This window comes from Podarcis vaucheri (genome assembly GCF_965113315.1).
Source record: "Podarcis vaucheri genome assembly, chromosome: 16".
In the NCBI taxonomy this organism is placed as follows: domain Eukaryota; kingdom Metazoa; phylum Chordata; class Lepidosauria; order Squamata; family Lacertidae; genus Podarcis; species Podarcis vaucheri.
Window position 1 is genome coordinate 37,584,904 of NC_138754.1, and position 16,417 is coordinate 37,601,320.

The 16,417-nt window shown below is 46.4% G+C and overlaps 1 protein-coding gene across 1 annotated transcript in view; it reads right to left on the bottom strand.

Annotated features, from left to right (window-relative positions):
- The window catches only part of GLT1D1 (glycosyltransferase 1 domain containing 1), a 144,710-nt gene extending 130,641 nt beyond the window's left edge, over nt 1-14,069 (bottom strand). The window contains exon 1 of the mRNA XM_082204169.1: nt 14,021-14,069. The gene's annotated coding sequence lies outside the window, so the exon portion shown is untranslated. The remainder of the gene's footprint in view (nt 1-14,020) is intronic.
- Nucleotides 14,070-16,417: the final 2,348 nt, after the last annotated feature.

A 16,417-nucleotide genomic window follows, 5' to 3' on the forward strand; every position in this document is an offset into this window, starting at 1 on the left:
GTCCTGCAACAGGTCAAATTTGTGAAACACCAATAGGTTATGGGCAGCAGATCAGTTGCAGAGTGTTTCTGAAGTTTCTGAAGTTGTGGATGCCTGGGTCAACAGTCTCCCAGATTCCTAGCAAAGGAGTTGGCGAGGACTGGCCGGAGGTGATCAGTGGTAGCTGTGTCGTGTGTGTGTTGATGCCAGACGCTGACCCGGCAAGACCTGCGTATCCTGGATGACTGGACGTCTGGAATTGCTAAAGAGAGACACTAGCTGGAGTGTTTGGAAGCTGGATGTTGCGGATCGCTCTCTGGAGTTGTAAGCTGTGAGTAGCTGGTTCCTGTTTGTTGTGGAACACTGCTCGGATGAAATGGCTTATCCGATGACGTTGCCATTTGAACGGCTCAACAACCACAACTATTTGTTATGGTCTCAGCACCACAACTATTTGCTATGGTCTCAGCACATGCATGGGACGTGGGTGGCACTGTGAGTTAAACCACTGAGCCTAGGATTTGCCGATCAGAAGGTCGGCGGTTCAAATCCCCGCAACAGGGTGAGCTCCCGTTGCTCAGTCCCAGCTCCTGCCAGCCTAGCAGTTCGAAAGCACGTCAAGTGCAAGTAGATAAGTAGGTACCACTCCGGCAGGAAGGTAAACGGTATTTCCGTGCGCTGCTCTGGTTTGCCAGAAGCGGCTTAGTCATGCTGGCCACGTGACCTGGAAGCTGTATGCCGGCTCCCTCGGCCAGTAAAGCGAGATGGGTGCCGCAACCCCAGAGTTGGCCACAACTGGACCTAATGGTCAGGGGTCCCTTTACCTTTACAGCACATGCAGGCTACGCTGCAGAGAGAGTTTCTCTGGGAGTCGGTAGACAGACCGCCAATTTGGAGGGTTTGTGGCAGAAGGGAAGAGGAGAAACCCCCATTGCAGCAGTGGGAGTCCTTATTTGCAAGCAACCCAGTTGTAGAACATTTTCTCCCCTCTCCCCAGTCCTGCTTTCAAGCATAGGCTGCCCACAACCCTGGTCTGGCCCTGACAATTGGCCTGTTCTTAGACTATGTATATGTTACCTAGAATTTGGACTGTTGAGTTTTTCTCTCCCTAGTTTTAAGTGTCGTCTCTTGGGGAATGGTCCTCCTAGCCTCCAGATACACTGAAAAGTGCACACATCTTGCCTCCAACGTGGCTCAAAGCTTCCTCCCTCTCCATCTGACAGCATGCTCATTTTCTTCAAAACAATGAGGACCAGAAACATGGTCAAGAGATAAACCAATAAACCACTGTGGATCTCTGAAGAAAACCCTCACACAAAGTTGTGTAAATGTTCCTTACAGCCATGTTCCCCGTGAGACATGAGGACCAGAATCTTGCTTTGTAATAAAACCACAACTTTGGGGAGAGTTGAGATTGCGTTCCAGGTGGACAGTGATGCTCACTTTCCATTCTCATGTACCTTGGCTTGATTTGCTTTTCTCCCGCATTTCAGTCAACCATTCAGTTTGCTGTAACGAAATATATTTTAACAGGCCTGGCACTGTCCACTGAGGGACCAGCAATGGAAAATCCATTACTCTGTTGTAAAGTATTGGTGAAAAGTTAATAATTTTGAAAGTGCCCTGCCAGAATCATAACGACATCTAAATTCCAAGGCATAAAGTTTGATGATCTCCAGTATTGTTAAATTGCCCTGGATAATATAACGGAAAAGAAAAGCAGCAAAGCAAAATACTTGTAAATGAAAAAAATATGTGAGGAGAAGCAATAACTCAAAATTGCAGCGTGTGTGTGGCTACAGGAGTGCTCTTAATATTGGCAGAGCACTTGAAATATTTTTATACCGATTTCTGATGGAATGGAAATCAAATATCCTAATGTGTGGGGATTTTGTGAAGTGCAAAATGGATTGAATTGTTCGCCAGGTGTTATAGCAACAACTTTCAAAAAATTATATACACATATACATAAAGAAAGAGAGAGTGTTTAAGGGTCACTGTTGTTAACAATCCAATTACTTTTAAGCGCATGGTTTTAAAAGCATTTTCTTCCTCCCGATTTCTAGCTGTTGCGGGAGTTTGTTAACTATGTGAAAACCCCCTGAGAATGTGATGGTAAATGACTCTTTTGCAAGGTTAACCCACTTCCCCAAATTCATATGACAGGTGCTGTTTGTGGGATTTGGGTGTGTTGCAGGAACCCCTGAGCACAGAGGGCCATTGCCACCAATATATGCCATTAAATGTGCATGAACACATACACACAAAAAAAACACAAACACACAAACAAACGAACACAAACACAAACCCCTCTCCCTCTGCCTCCCTTCCCTGCCATCATTCCAGCTGGGATGGAAACCATGATTGTGAGTATAGTGAGGGGGCAGGGAGTGATTAACCCTTTCTCCCATATGACGGTCCCAATCAGGGGCGTAGGAAGGGGGGTGCAGGGGGCAGCCCACCCCAGGTGTCATCCCTGAGGGGGTGACAAAATGGCACACCATGGGGGGCAGCACTTACTGTGGGCCTGGTCTGCAGTGTGCCTGAGCCACGTGTCTCGGGCCCCCACACTGCCCCAAACGGCAGCCTGGGGCTTACGTCGGCCAGGCAGACTCCGTGGGCAGCTCGCCACGGTGCCCCCGTGGGCAGATTGCCTTGACCCTGCCGCTCTGGGTGCCAGAGCAGCTAGCTATGCCCCTGGTCCCAATTAAAATAACCTATCCCCAGCCTGTGGGACAAGGGCATTGTCCACCTGACCACAGAATAATCTCTTGAGTCAAGAAGTCTGGAAGCGAACTAGCAATTATTAGGTGCTGGTGAACGGTTAAGTCTGGAAACACGCTATGAACCAGCTTCTTGTGTTCTTTCCCCCCCTTGAATTGCTCTGGAACTGACTTCCAAAAGATGCAATGCAGCCCACTAATCTGGATGGCTTTAAAAGTGGATTAGACAAATTCGTGCGGGTAAGGCTATCAATGGCTACTAGCCACAATGGCTACATTTTGTCTTCACTTTTGAAAGCCTCTGAATACCTGCTGCTGGGAATCACAAGTGTGGAGAATGCTGTTGGGCTGAGGTTCTGCTTTCAGACTTCCTAGGGGCACCTGGGCAGTCTCTGTGGGAACTGGGTGCTGGACTAGATGGCCTGATCCAGCAGGACTCTTCTTATGTTTTTAATTTTGCAGTTTTGAAATAGCTATTGATAAATATGAACAGAAATGCATAGATACAGATAGGCATCCCCCAGCAAGTCTCCAAACTGAACATGCTCAAAATATCAAAGTTGCAGCCAGTGGCGTAGCGTGGGGGGTGCAGGGGGGGCCAGCTGCACTGGGCGCAACATCTGGGGGGGCGCGCTCGCACTCTCAGCTTTCTGCCCCTACCTGGCTCACTCACTCTCTCTCACTGCAGTGCTGGCTGTGCGAATCCGATCCGAGCCGCCGGGTCGCCGCCCACTGTGGAGAGGGGTGGGTGCCAGGCATGCGGTGCGGAGAGAGAGCGAGGGACTATCTGGGGGAGGGACAGTGCAGCGGCCACCCAGCGCAGCGCTGAGCGCGGGAGAGAACCACACCAGACCAGACCAGGCAGCAGCAAGAAGAAGCTGGCAGCGGCGGCAGGTTAGGGGTTAGGGGGCGCAAATTACTTGCCTTGCCCCAGGTTAGGGGGCGCAAATTACTTGCCTTGCCCCGGGTGCTGACAACCCACGCTACGCCACTGGTTGCAGCATCTTCTTCTTTGGCGATCACGCATAGCCCAGTAAGATTGTCTTCCATAAACACGGCTTTAACAATGAGTCCGTAAGTGACTGTGGAGGCCAATTCTGGACCCACACGTCCTTCCACAGTGGGGACATTGGTTCCCAGGCAGGAGCTGATCACGGTGTGGATTTGCCAAGCTTGCCTTCCTCTTAGCACGTTTCTCCCTTGCGTCCTGAATTCGAGTGTCTTCAAAGCCCATGACACCTTTGGGTAAAGGCTGTTCTCCAACTGGAGCGCTCACAGGCCAGTGTTCCCCAGTTGTCAGTGTTTATACTACATTTTTTTAGATTTGCCTTGGAAACAATCTTTAAGCCTCTTTTGTTGAAAGCATTACACTTTCCATTTTTAAGTTCAGAATAGAGTAGTTGCTTTGGAAGACGATCATCAGGCATCCGCACAACATAACCAGTCCAACAAAGTTGATGTTGAAGAATCATTGCCTCAACACTGGTGATCTTTGCATCTTCCAATACACTGATATTAGTTCGCCTGTCTTCCCAAGTGATGTGTAAAATTTTTCGGAGACACCGTTGATGGAATCTTTCGAGAAGTTGAAGATGGTGTTTATAAGTGGTCCATGTTTCACAAGCATATAGTAAGGTTGGTAGTACAATAGCTTTGTAAACAAGCATTTTGGTTTCCCTGCGAATGTCCCGGTCCTCAAACACTCTGCACTTCAGTCGGGAGAAAGCTGCACTCGCAGAGCTCAGGCAGTGCTGGATTTTGGCATCAATGTTGGCCCTTGTGGAAAGATAACTGCCTAGGTAGGAGAAGTGATCGACATTTTCCAAAGTTACACCATTGAGCTAGATTTGTGGCGCTGCAGATGGGTTATTTTGTACTTGTTGGTGCAGCACTTTGGTTTTTTGGATGTTGAATGATAGGACAAGCTTTTCGTAAGCTTCTGCAAAGATATTTAGGATGGTTTGGAGGTCATCCTCTGAGTGTGCACACACTCCGTTGTCATCAGCATACTGGACAGAAATGCATAGAGACATATAGGCGTCCCCCAGCAAGTCTCCAAACTGAACATGCTCAAAATATCAAAGTTGCAGCATATATATATATATATATATATATATATATATATATATGCATGCACACACACAGAGAGATACATTGTGCATTCAGTTTCTTCCTCCTGCATCCTGATCAGGAGATTAATGTATTTCTGCAATGCAATCGGGGTTATTTATATTAAAGCAAAGTGAAACCTTTGCTGTTCTAATATGATATATTAGGCAATCCTGCCTTCAATTTGGTTCCTGTGCCATCTTCTGGTGCGGCTGGCTTTCCACTTAAATATGATCATGTCAGTTCCACTTGACAGACAAAAGCTGCATCAAGTTGCAGAATGGAGGAGGCCACTCTGCAATGTTAAATGTATTCTCCAGCTGCCTTGTAAGGTGCCACAGTTAACATCGCTGATCTGCACTAAAGCAAATATGTGCCTTAAAACTCACCGTGCTCCAGGAGCCCCAGCGCGGTGCTTGGGACACCTGTAGAATGGGTGTGTTGTTCCAGGGAGGAGAGAGAGGGAGAGTTCCACTGTGGTGGGGATTGCACAAGGAGTTGGGATCAGTGTGATGCAGCAGCAAAAAAGGCTAATGCTATTCTAGGCTGCATCAGTGGAAGTAGAATAATATTCCTATACTATTCTATCTTGACAAGGCTCCAACTGGAGTGCTGTATCCAGTTCTGGGTGCTACAGTTTAAGAAGGATATTGATAAGCTGGAACGTGTGCAAAGGAGGGCAACCAAGATGATCAAGGGACCAAGCCTTATGAGGAACAGCTGGGTATGTTTAGCCTGGAAAAGAGGAGACTGAGAGGAGATATGAAAGCCATCTTCAAATATCTGAAGGGGATGTCACATGGAAGATGGATCAAGTTTGTTTTCTCCTGCTCCGAAGAGTAGTGAGTGAACCAATGTCTTCAAGTTACAAGAAAGGAGATTCCAACTGAAAATCAGTAATAACTTTCTGATGCCAAGAGCTGTTTGACAGTGGAATGGACTACCGCAGAACGTGAGGTTGGTCTACAGAGGTTGGAAGTCTGTGAGGGGTTCTTTAGCTACGACTCCTGAATTACGGGGGGTGTCAGGAGTTCAGCCTACATTCGAGTAGGACCCTGGCAGAGACACATGCCCAACTGGCATGTTCTCTCCCTCCTGGTCGATCATTCAGGAGCTTCATAAGCTTTCTTCTGCCCGAACATCACAGTGACCAATGCCAACCAACACGGCACACTTAGGGATCTGCAGAGTTTGCGCATCATGTGCGTGACAGACCTCAGCAACTCAGCATTTTGGCTAATCTACTTTATTTACATATAAACACATACTGAGCACTGCAACACGGCTACCTCTTTCTCTAGATGAGACAGCAAAGAGAAAAGGAACAAAGGACAATAGTCCCACTTCACGAAACACAGTAATACAAACATCCTCTTTCCATCACTTCCCACTCTGTGGAGTCAAAACAAATACTGTCATGTGATAGACAACAATCACATGACTGCAATCGTGGAGCAGGAATTCTAACAGGGGGATGGGACACTAGCTGACCTTAGGAGTCCCTTCCATCTCTACAATTCAATGATTCCAAGGCTCTGATTCAAATCCTTACTCACTCATCAAGACACCTTGGGCCAGTCACTCTTAACCTGACCTGCCTCACAGTCAAAAGGGAAAGAGAGAAAAATGTAATTTCAAGGGTGTCTTAGCAACATATGATTGATTCTCTTGACAAGGGAAATGTAGTGATGGCTGACAAAGCGAAAGAGAATAAGACAGGTGGGAAGTGGGTCGGGACAGTAGTGTAAAGTGACGGCAGGTTGTAGATTCTAGGAAATGGCGTCTGGTCAGTTTCTGATTTCTGATAGATTGCTGTGTGCCTAGGACTTCAGAAATTGGAATTAGAGGTTTCATGGGACCCCGTAGCTGGGATCCTAGGATAAGTTACAGTGCAACCCTCCACCTGCCTATCCAAAAGTGGAAGTCCTGTTGATTTCAATGCTACCAACAAGAGATTAAACAAACAAACAAACAAACAAACAAACAAAAACACCCCAGGGCAGATGCAAAGCAAGACAAAAGCAAGGAATAATTTTTTATTACTCTTATTAATTTCATTTATTAATTTCTACCTATGAAGCACCTCAATGCGGCGTCACAATACAATAAAAGCATATAAAACAATTGCATATATGAAAACAGTTAAAAGTCTTGCATCTACAAGTTCAGGTGCACTGTAGATGAAGACTGAGATTTAATTTTTTTTTAAAAAAAACCCTCCACTTTAAAAGGCTTGTTGAAAGAGGAAAGTCTTCATCTGGTGCTGAAATGGCATGGAGACAGAAACTGTCTGAGATGTAACAGGAGGGCAGTTCAACATTGTGTCGGGCAGATTTCTCCATTTCCTTTTTAAGTCTCCTAACCAAAGGTGGGATGCAGGTGGCGCTGTGGATTAAACCACAGAGCCTAGGACTTGCTGATCAGAAGGTCGGCAGTTCGAATCCCCACAATGGGGTGAGCTCCTGTTGCTCAGTCCCTGCTCCTGCCAACCTATCAGTTCGTAAGCATGAAGTGCAAGTAGATAAATAGGTAATGCTCTGGTGGGAAGGTAATGCTCTGGTGGGAAGGCGTTTCCGTGCTCTGCTCTGGTTTGCCAGAAGCGGCTTAGTCATGCTGGCCACATGACCTGGAAGCTGTATGCCGGCTCCCTTGGCCAATAAAGTGAGATGAGCGCCGCAACCCCAGAGTCGGTCATGACTGGACCTAATAGCCAGGAGCCCCTTTACCTTTACCTTTAACCAAAGGTTAACCTTCCAAAGTCCCTGATTCTTTGGAGGGTGTGTGTGTGTTATCTAGGCATAACATTTCCATATCGTTCAGAGAGGCCAAGGTAGTCAAACTGAGAACTTGCTACCTCACAGAACTCAGTGTCATCGGTTGCATACCTCCTCCCATATTGGCCTGTTGGTGTTTCAACAGATGAGGCTCTTATGCCAGAAGCTTGTGGCTTTTCCAGAAGCAGCTGAACGGTCACTGTGGGAAGCAAAATGCTGAACTGTGCAGATATTTGGACTGATGTAATAAGGCCCTAGAGGGACGCGGGTGGCGCTGCGGGCTAAAGCCTCAGCGCCTAGGGCTTGCCGATCGAAAGGTCGGCGGTTCGAATCCCCGCAGCGGGGTGCGCTCCCGCTGCTCGGTCCCAGCGCCTGCCCACCTAGCAGTTCGAAAGCACCCCCGGGTGCAAGTAGATAAATAGGTACCGCTTACCAGCGGGAAGGTAAACGGCGTTCCGTGTGCTGCGCTGGCTCGCCAGATGCAGCTTTGTCACGCTGGCCACGTGACCCGGAAGTGTCTGCGGACAGCGCTGGCCCCCGGCCAATAGATGTGAGATGGGCGCACAAACCCCAGAGTCTGTCAAGACTGGCCCGTTCGGGCAGGGGTACCTTTACCTTTACCTTTAATAAGGCCCTACTTATGTCCTGAACAGTACCTCCATGTGTAGAGGAAAGGTACCTCTGAGTAGATGCTGAAGACAACACAAGAGGACGGTTTACTTCAAACCCTGACAGTTTTTGTAGAAAAGAAGACTTCAATGTTGTAGGAAACAATTTTGAGTATGTGTGTAATGTGTTTCTATGCTGGGCAGGTGCAGAAAAGCAGGATTATGAAAGGACTGCTTACAGGCGCATTCTCTGTGTGGATAAATACGATAACATTTGGAATGAGTTTATATAAAATGTAGTAGGCTATTAACATTTACATAAGCACTAGGACAATAACACTATACCAATTTATACAAGAATGTATGGGAATATCGTATATTGTTGTTTTGCATATTTTCGCTTTTATATGTATCTTTGTTGTTGTTTTTCTCTCTCACACTTTCCCTTCATTTTTTTCTGTATCACTTTATTTCTTTTAATTGAAATCACCTTAATAAAATATAAATATCAAAAAAAAGTGGTACAGTGAAATATGACAAATCAGTGGCAGAACTAGAATCATAGAGCAATGCAGGAATCCTACAACCCTGAAATTAAAAGTCTCACACTCTACCAACTGAGCGATCTGAGCAGATTAAACCAGATGTGTCTATGTGCGCACACACACACTTATGCCCCTTCTCCAGCCTCCAGCATCATTACATTTCATAGGCGCATTCCAACCAGGCAAAAAACACTCGAGGAAGAAATAGGACAGAATCTGGAAGCTATGGGGCAGGATCTGGCCAGCTCTAGGAGGATCCTGCTGTCCCCTGGCCAATCATGGACAAAACCAAACAGAATCTTGACTTTCCTGCAGGGGCAGAAGACCTGTTGACTTTCTTGTGTTGCCAGATGACTTCCTTCATGAAACCTGACCACACTGGCTGGAGCTGATGGCAGGTGGACTCCAGCAACATCTCCCCAAGCCTTGGTTTACTGGCTTTCAGACCTTCTCACTGATGACCAGGTAGATGAGATTTAATGGCTGGACCAGCAAGAGAAGTTTCACTAGTTGGATTCAGTGAGAAAGCTGAGTGGTTGGCAACTCTAAGAGACTGGCAACTGCTTTGGCATGGCAAAGTGAACCACCTCTAGGCCTACTCCATTCCTGGCATGTCTAGGGCACCACAGTGCCACCCAAAGCATGCTTAATTGCTCACTGTTTGCACCAGACATAATTAAACAGTACCCCCCCCTAGTTATTTCCAATTTGTCTCCTAACAATGGCACAACCTGTAGGCCAAAGTCAACCCATCAGCTGCTTCCTGGATCTATAAATTGTCTAATTAGCACAAGCATGCAAAATATGTGGCAATAGGGGTGTGATTATTTCCCTCTTTGTAATCAGGCTTTTGTGTTTCAAAATACTGCTGGAAAACAAATTGCTAATTGCGGGAAATCTTGATTTTAATTGACACGGAAGAGATGTATTGGGGCAAAGGGGAGGAGGAAATATCACTAAAATAAAGACCTGAGTGACATGCTTTGCATGCAAAACTCGTGTTTTCATTAGAAATGTACAGCTTCTCAGGAAGTACAATGCAACCCACATAATTGATTGCATGACATGGTGAACACACACCATTTGAATGGCAATGCCTATCAACTTTGGGGGGGCAGCCCCACAGAATTTTTATGGGGGTGCGAGGTTCCTTTGGCCCCCCAGGAGTTGGCTCTGGGGGGCCTCCTTGGCATCTTGACTAACCACATGAAGCTAGAGATACTTTAGCAAGGAGAAAGGGCCCTTTCCTGAGAGCCAGTGTGGTGTAGTGGTTAAGAGCGGTAGTCTCGTAATCTGGGGAACCGGGTTCGCGTCTCCACTCCTCCACATGCAGCTGCTGGATGACCTTGGGCTAGTCACACTCTTTGAAATCTCTCAGCCCCACTCACCTCACAGAGTGTTTGTTGTGGGGGAGGAAGGGAAAGGAGAATATTAGCCGCTTTGAGACTCCTTCGGGTAGTGATAAAGCGGGATATCAAATCCAAACTCCTCCTCCTCCTCCTCCTCCTCCTTCTTCTTCTCCTCCTCCTCCTCCTCCTCACAGCATGCCTTCTCTTGTTGTTCACCCCCAGCCACTGGTATACTGCCTTGGAACACTGAAGCTCCACAGACCCATTGTGACTAACAGCCAGAAACAGTATTAGCCACAATATCAGGCAGCCAGTTTCCCTGTGGCTGCAGCTTTCCCTCCATCGCTACGTGGATATTTAGGCAGGCATTACAGCTTCCACGGCGCCTCTGAAATGTCTTTTAAGTACACGACAAAGCTTATGGCAAACTCGGCTGCTGTGCTGAAGCCAGCAGAGCAGCAATTCAAAGCCAATTTGATGCAGCTTAAGAAGACGGGGGAGAGGCAGAGAGAGTGCTCCCTTGCCCCAGCAAGACAGCACTTTCAAGAGCTCAAGGAATCACGGAACCAATTTTAGCAGCAGGAAAGTGGGTACTTGCACCAATACTCTGAGCACGACTGGCTTTATATCTATCTATTGACTTAACCGGCTTTAGCATTGTGGGTGATATTGAGTTTTGGACTCATTTTCTGTTGCAAAGATGGGGAGTGAGCGGCAAGACACAGAGGCAGAGAAGAGACCATTTTTGCTAGGTTGAACAGGATCACCTCCACTGGCTATTCATCTAACTTGTGCTCTGAGTAGACCCATTGGAATTAAAGTGCATGGCTTCAGTTAGGTCCATTGTGAGTGCTCTGAGTAAAATTTCACTGAGTTGCTACCCACTGACTCCGGAATTTGAGATTGACGGGTCCCAGAAAGATATTGCAAAATTCAGAGAAGTGTGACTTTCGAAACATGGTTGGTTTCTGGGAAAGATGATTTCTGGGAATGGAGTTGAGAGATGACCCAACCTGGGGAGAAAACAGTAAAGACCTGATGAAGAGAGCACAGTGGGGGTTATATTTTCTGAGAATCCTCCGGAAAAATAATCTCTTAAAGGACCTGTTGATGGCATTTTACCATTGTACTGTTGAGAGTGTATTAACTTATGGTCTGTGTGTGTGGTTTGGGAGCTGCACGGTCAGGGAAAAAACAATGCTGTCCAGGGTTGTAAAGACTGCGGAGAGAATAATTGGGTGCACTCTTTCCACCTTGGATCAAATCTATGCTTCCAGGTCTCATAAGAAAGCTGCAGAGATAGTGCAGAATAGTACGCACCCCGGAAATGATCTCTTTCAGCTTCTGCCTTCTGGAAGAAGGTACAGGATAATAAAGACTAGGACTAGCCACCTGAGAAACAGTTTCTAACCAAATGCGATTTTGGTTTTAAATGCAGTGTAAGGTAGTATCTAGGGTGCGCGGATGGCACTGTGGGTTAAACCACTGAGCCTAGGGCTTGCCGATCAGAAGGTTGGTGGTTCGAATCCCCGCGACAGGGTGAGCTCCCGTTGCTTGGTCCCAGCTCCTGCCAACCTAGCGGTTCGAAAACACATCAAAGTGCAAGTATATAAATCTGGTGGGAAGGTAAAAGGCGTTTCCGTGCACTGCTCTGGTTCGCCAGAAACAGCTTAATCATGCTGGCCACATGACCCAGAAGCTGTACGCTGGCTCCATCGGTCAATAAAGCGAGATGAGCGCTGCAACCCCAGAGTTGGCCACGACTGGACCTAATGGTCAGGGGTCCCTTTACCTTTTTAAGGTAGTCTCTATGGGAGTATATTGTATTTAATTATGGGGTATCAGAGTTTTTAGGGGGTTAACCAGGCTGGGATAGCTGGGATAGCAGGCTTGTTGGGTTTTGAATGTGTGATGTAGATTTTTAAAATTTCTTTCTGTATGGGACAATGACAATAAAGATTTGTATCGTATCGTATCATTTTCATCCTTGTATTGTTTTTAATAGTCTTTGCATTTAAATCAAATTTCGTTCTGTATGGGACAATGACAATAAAGATTTGTATCGTATCATATCGTTTTCATCCTTGTATTGTTTTTAATAGTCTTGGATTTAAATCAAATTTCTCCGGAGCAGTACCGCTTGTAGGAGGCTGAGGGAGAGAAAGGTGGCAAGAGAGAAGTGCTTGGTGGTGCAGAGGAAGGCAGAAGCAGGCAGGCAGCCGTGACCCCTCCCAGCCACCCAGAGCCTGCTGCCCTGAGGTGACTGCCTCACCACACCCCATGGGAGGGCTAGCCCCAGCCCCAGCCCCAGTCTTTAACTGTAAATTAATGTAATTTTTAAATATTTTATTTTTGCAAATTGGAGGTGATGCTTAAAAACAATCTAAAACCTCAAATGTTTTAAATAAATACATTCTCCTCCACCCCACCCACTTTGGAGAAAAGTCAGTCTTGACTATTTGAAACAGCTCCCAAGCGGGAAAATACTCCACGATTTGTCACTAGGATTCAGATGGTCCTATTTGTCTGCTGCTAAGTGACTTGTGGGACGTGTGTGGTGCTGTGGGTTAAACCACAGAGCCTAGGACTTGCCAATCAGAAGCTTGGTGGTTCGAATCCCTGCGATGGGGTGAGCTCCCGTTGCTCTGTCCCTGCTCCTGCCAACCTAGCAGTTCAAAAGCACGTCAAAGTGCAAGTAGATAAATAGGTACCACTCCAGCGGGAAGGTAAACAGCGTTTCTGTGCGCTGCTCTGGTTCGGCTTAGTCCTGCTGGCCACATGACCCGGAAGCTGTACGCCGGCTCCCTCGGCCAATAAAGCGAGATGAGTGCCGCAACCCCACAGTCGTCCGTGACTGGACCTAACAGTCAGGGGTCCCTTTACCTTTACCTAAGTGACTTGTAGGAATCAAATTTGGTTTGAACCATTCTTGGGTTCTTCTTCTTGGCCAAACGAAGGCTCCCACCCCACCCCCACCTCTCCAGCCCACTGTGAAGAACTGTAGCAGCAGCTGTTTGTCTTCATTCAAGTTGAGAGAAACCTGACTTCTATGATTTAGCAGCAGTGGCAGTGACATAACCCCCAATGATCACCTCCCAATGTCATAACACTATTAATCTCTGATGGCTGATGTCGCTGATGGATGGGGATGGGGAAAGATGCTGTGGATTGTGGACCTGCAGGGTACCATAGACGTCAAAAGTTATGCATAAAGAGAAAGACTGAAAAGGTAACCCACATGAATAATTACGACGTCAATGGTTACTATCCAGTATAATGTTACATGTGTTAAGAGAATGAATGATGTTGAAGAAATCTGTAACCCAGTGGCTTGGAGCGCAACCGTCAGTGATTCATAATATTTGCCTTTGATAGAAGGCAAGCATTATGACTCTTGAGTTCTTTCCTGGCTTGGATTTTTATCCAAGCCAGAGTAAAACTCATTTCACCCACTTCCCTGGTTGCAGTGGAAGAGATGGGAAGAAGGATGAAATCCTTGTTGTACTCTAGTTTTGGGGTGGGAAATGTATCTCAGCCCACAGGCTACATTCCCTCATAGACAGCCTTCCAGGAGCTGCATGCCATTGTTTTATACATTTTTAAAATTGCTGATGTTATGATTGCGAATCAGGCTTAGATGTTTCGCAGGAAGCGATCCATAAATGCAGTGAAATTAATTAATAATTATTCTCTCCCGTTGTTCCCCCAATCCCTCAGGGCAGCTAATATGGGTTAATTATGCAAGCGTCTTGCATCACCAGCTCCCTTGAATTAATTGCTCCCAATGAGATTCACAGATGGTTACATCTGGAATGGGGGAAAGAAGAACTGGAATTCTAGCAAGAGTCATTGAAAACAGAATGTGTTCCATGGTCTACAGAGCAATGCTGCCTCCCTCACACAGATCACAGCCTTCCTAGGCATTGGAACCACTTGTTGTTTAGTCGTTTAGTCGTGTCCGACTCTTCGTGACCCCCTGGACCAGAGCACGCCAGGCACTCCTGTCTTCCACTGCCTCCCTCAGTTTGGTCAAACTCATGCTGGTAGCTTCAAGAAAACTGTCCAGCCATCTCGTCCTCTGTCTTCCCCTTTTCCTTGTGCCCTCCATCTTTCCCAACATCTGGGTCTTTTCCAGGGAGTCTTCTCTTCTCATGAAGTGGCCAAAGTATTGGAGCCTCAACTTCACGATCTGTCCTTCCAGTGAGCACTCAGGGCTGATTTCCTTCAGAATGGAGAGGTTTGATCTTCTTGCACTCCATGGGACTCTCAAGAGTCTCCTCCAGCACCATAATTCAAAAGCATCAATTCTTTGGTCATCAGCCTTCTTTATGGTCCAGCTCTCACTTCCATACATCACTACTGGGAAAACCATAGCTTTAACTATATGGGCCTTTGTTGGCAAGGTGATGTCTCTGCTTTTTAAGATGCTGTCTAGGTTTGTCATTGCTTTTCTCCCAAGAAGCAGACGTCTTTTAATTTTGTGACTGCTGTCACCACTGAATACACATCAATTGCTCTGCTACAATGAAAGTTATGGGAAATGCAGGGGTGGGTGGGTAGGAATTTGAGGTATTTGTCAGTGCCGCAAAAATTTGTTTTCTCCCTGTGTTTTAATTCATACAAACCCCTTGGATTGATATTGAAAACAGTGGTGAGCGCATGGACACAATTTATTCAAAAACACCAACTTCAGCCATCACTAGGCTGAAAATGAACTTAATTCCAAACAGGAAAGTTAAATAAAGATTGTTCCCCCAACAAACTTCATTTAACTTTCCTATTTCGAATTAAGAATAATAAGCAAAAGCCTTTAAGAAATGAATTTTCATCAGGACATTTTTTTTTTTAAATTGCAAACTCATGCAGAAATGTAAAAAAGTGAAATTATGAAAAATGGCAAACTGAGAATCATAGAATTGTAGAGCTGGAATGGACCATGAGAGACTATCTATTCCAACCCCCTGCAACACAGGAATCTTTTGCCCATAATGAGGCTTGAACCCACAACCCTGAGATTAAGCGTCTCATGCTCTACCAACTGAGCTATCCTGGCTGAGAAACCAAAATGGACAGATTCATCCCTTCCCTAATCCTGTGCTCCTCTGTCCCCTTTCTACTGGTTTTTGCTGTGTATATGTCAGGTGGCTGATGCAACCATTTTCCTGGTCCTCTCCTGACATGCCCCACCATTTTCACTGAACCATCTTTGGAGCTCTGGCATCAACCACAAACATTTCCAGTATGTGGAGATGTGGGGAGGGATCAGGATGAATCAACATATTTCCATTGCCTGTCAATTGTTTCCAGGACTTTCCCTTTAAAACAAAAACAAGAAACATCTGCCCAGGTGTTTGAGTACCTACAAGTAGGGATGTAAGAAGCAAGCCATTTCCATTCTGACCCGTATTTGCCAAAATCAGTGCTGTTTCTGTTCTGGAGCAGAATATGTGTGCGCAATATAACATCAGGTTACATAAGGGTTTCAGAATTATGGATCATAGCCAACACTAGTAGGTGGCAGAGTTTAAAGGCTGTACAGTAAACGAATCTGATGCATATACGTAGCTGCAATGGCGAAAGGTTATTGCACAACAGCTGATTCTTGTTATGAAATCTATTGCACCACAATACTTGGCAGGCCAGCCCAAGACATTTTGGCACCTGAGGCAGCTTCCAAAATGGGCTCCCCACTCCTCATCAGGAAAGGTGTTAGAGAATATCTACATCAGGAAAAGGGCAGGGGGTGGGGAGGAGAAAGATTGACATTGGGATCTGCTGTGCTGGTGGATCCTGCCAGCTGAGGCAGTCAATTCACCTTGCCTCATGGGTGGGCTGGCCCTGATCTTTGATAATGTATTAGCACAATGTCCCACTAACATAACAAGCATACCACTACACAGATTAGGGTAAAGGTAAAGGTAAAGGGACCCCTGACCATTAGGTCCAGTCGCGGATGACTCTGGGGTTGAGGCACTCATCTCGCTTTACTGGCCGAGGGAGCTGGCGTACAGCTTCCAGGTCATGTGTCCAGCATGACTAAGCCGCTTCTGGCAAACCAGAGCAGTGCACATAAATGCCGTTTACCTTCCCGCCGGAGTGGTACCTATTTATCTACTTGCACTTTGACGTGCTTTCAAACTGCTAGGTTGGTAGGTGCAGGGACCGAGCAACAGGAGCTCACCCTGTCGTGGGGATTCGAACTGCAACCTTTTGATCAGCAACCCTAGGCTCTGTGGTTTAGACCACAGCTCCACCAGCGTCCCACAGATTAGGGTACAATCCAGTAATTGTTTCAACTCTTTCTAATGCCCCAAGCAAGGAAGGATTGGC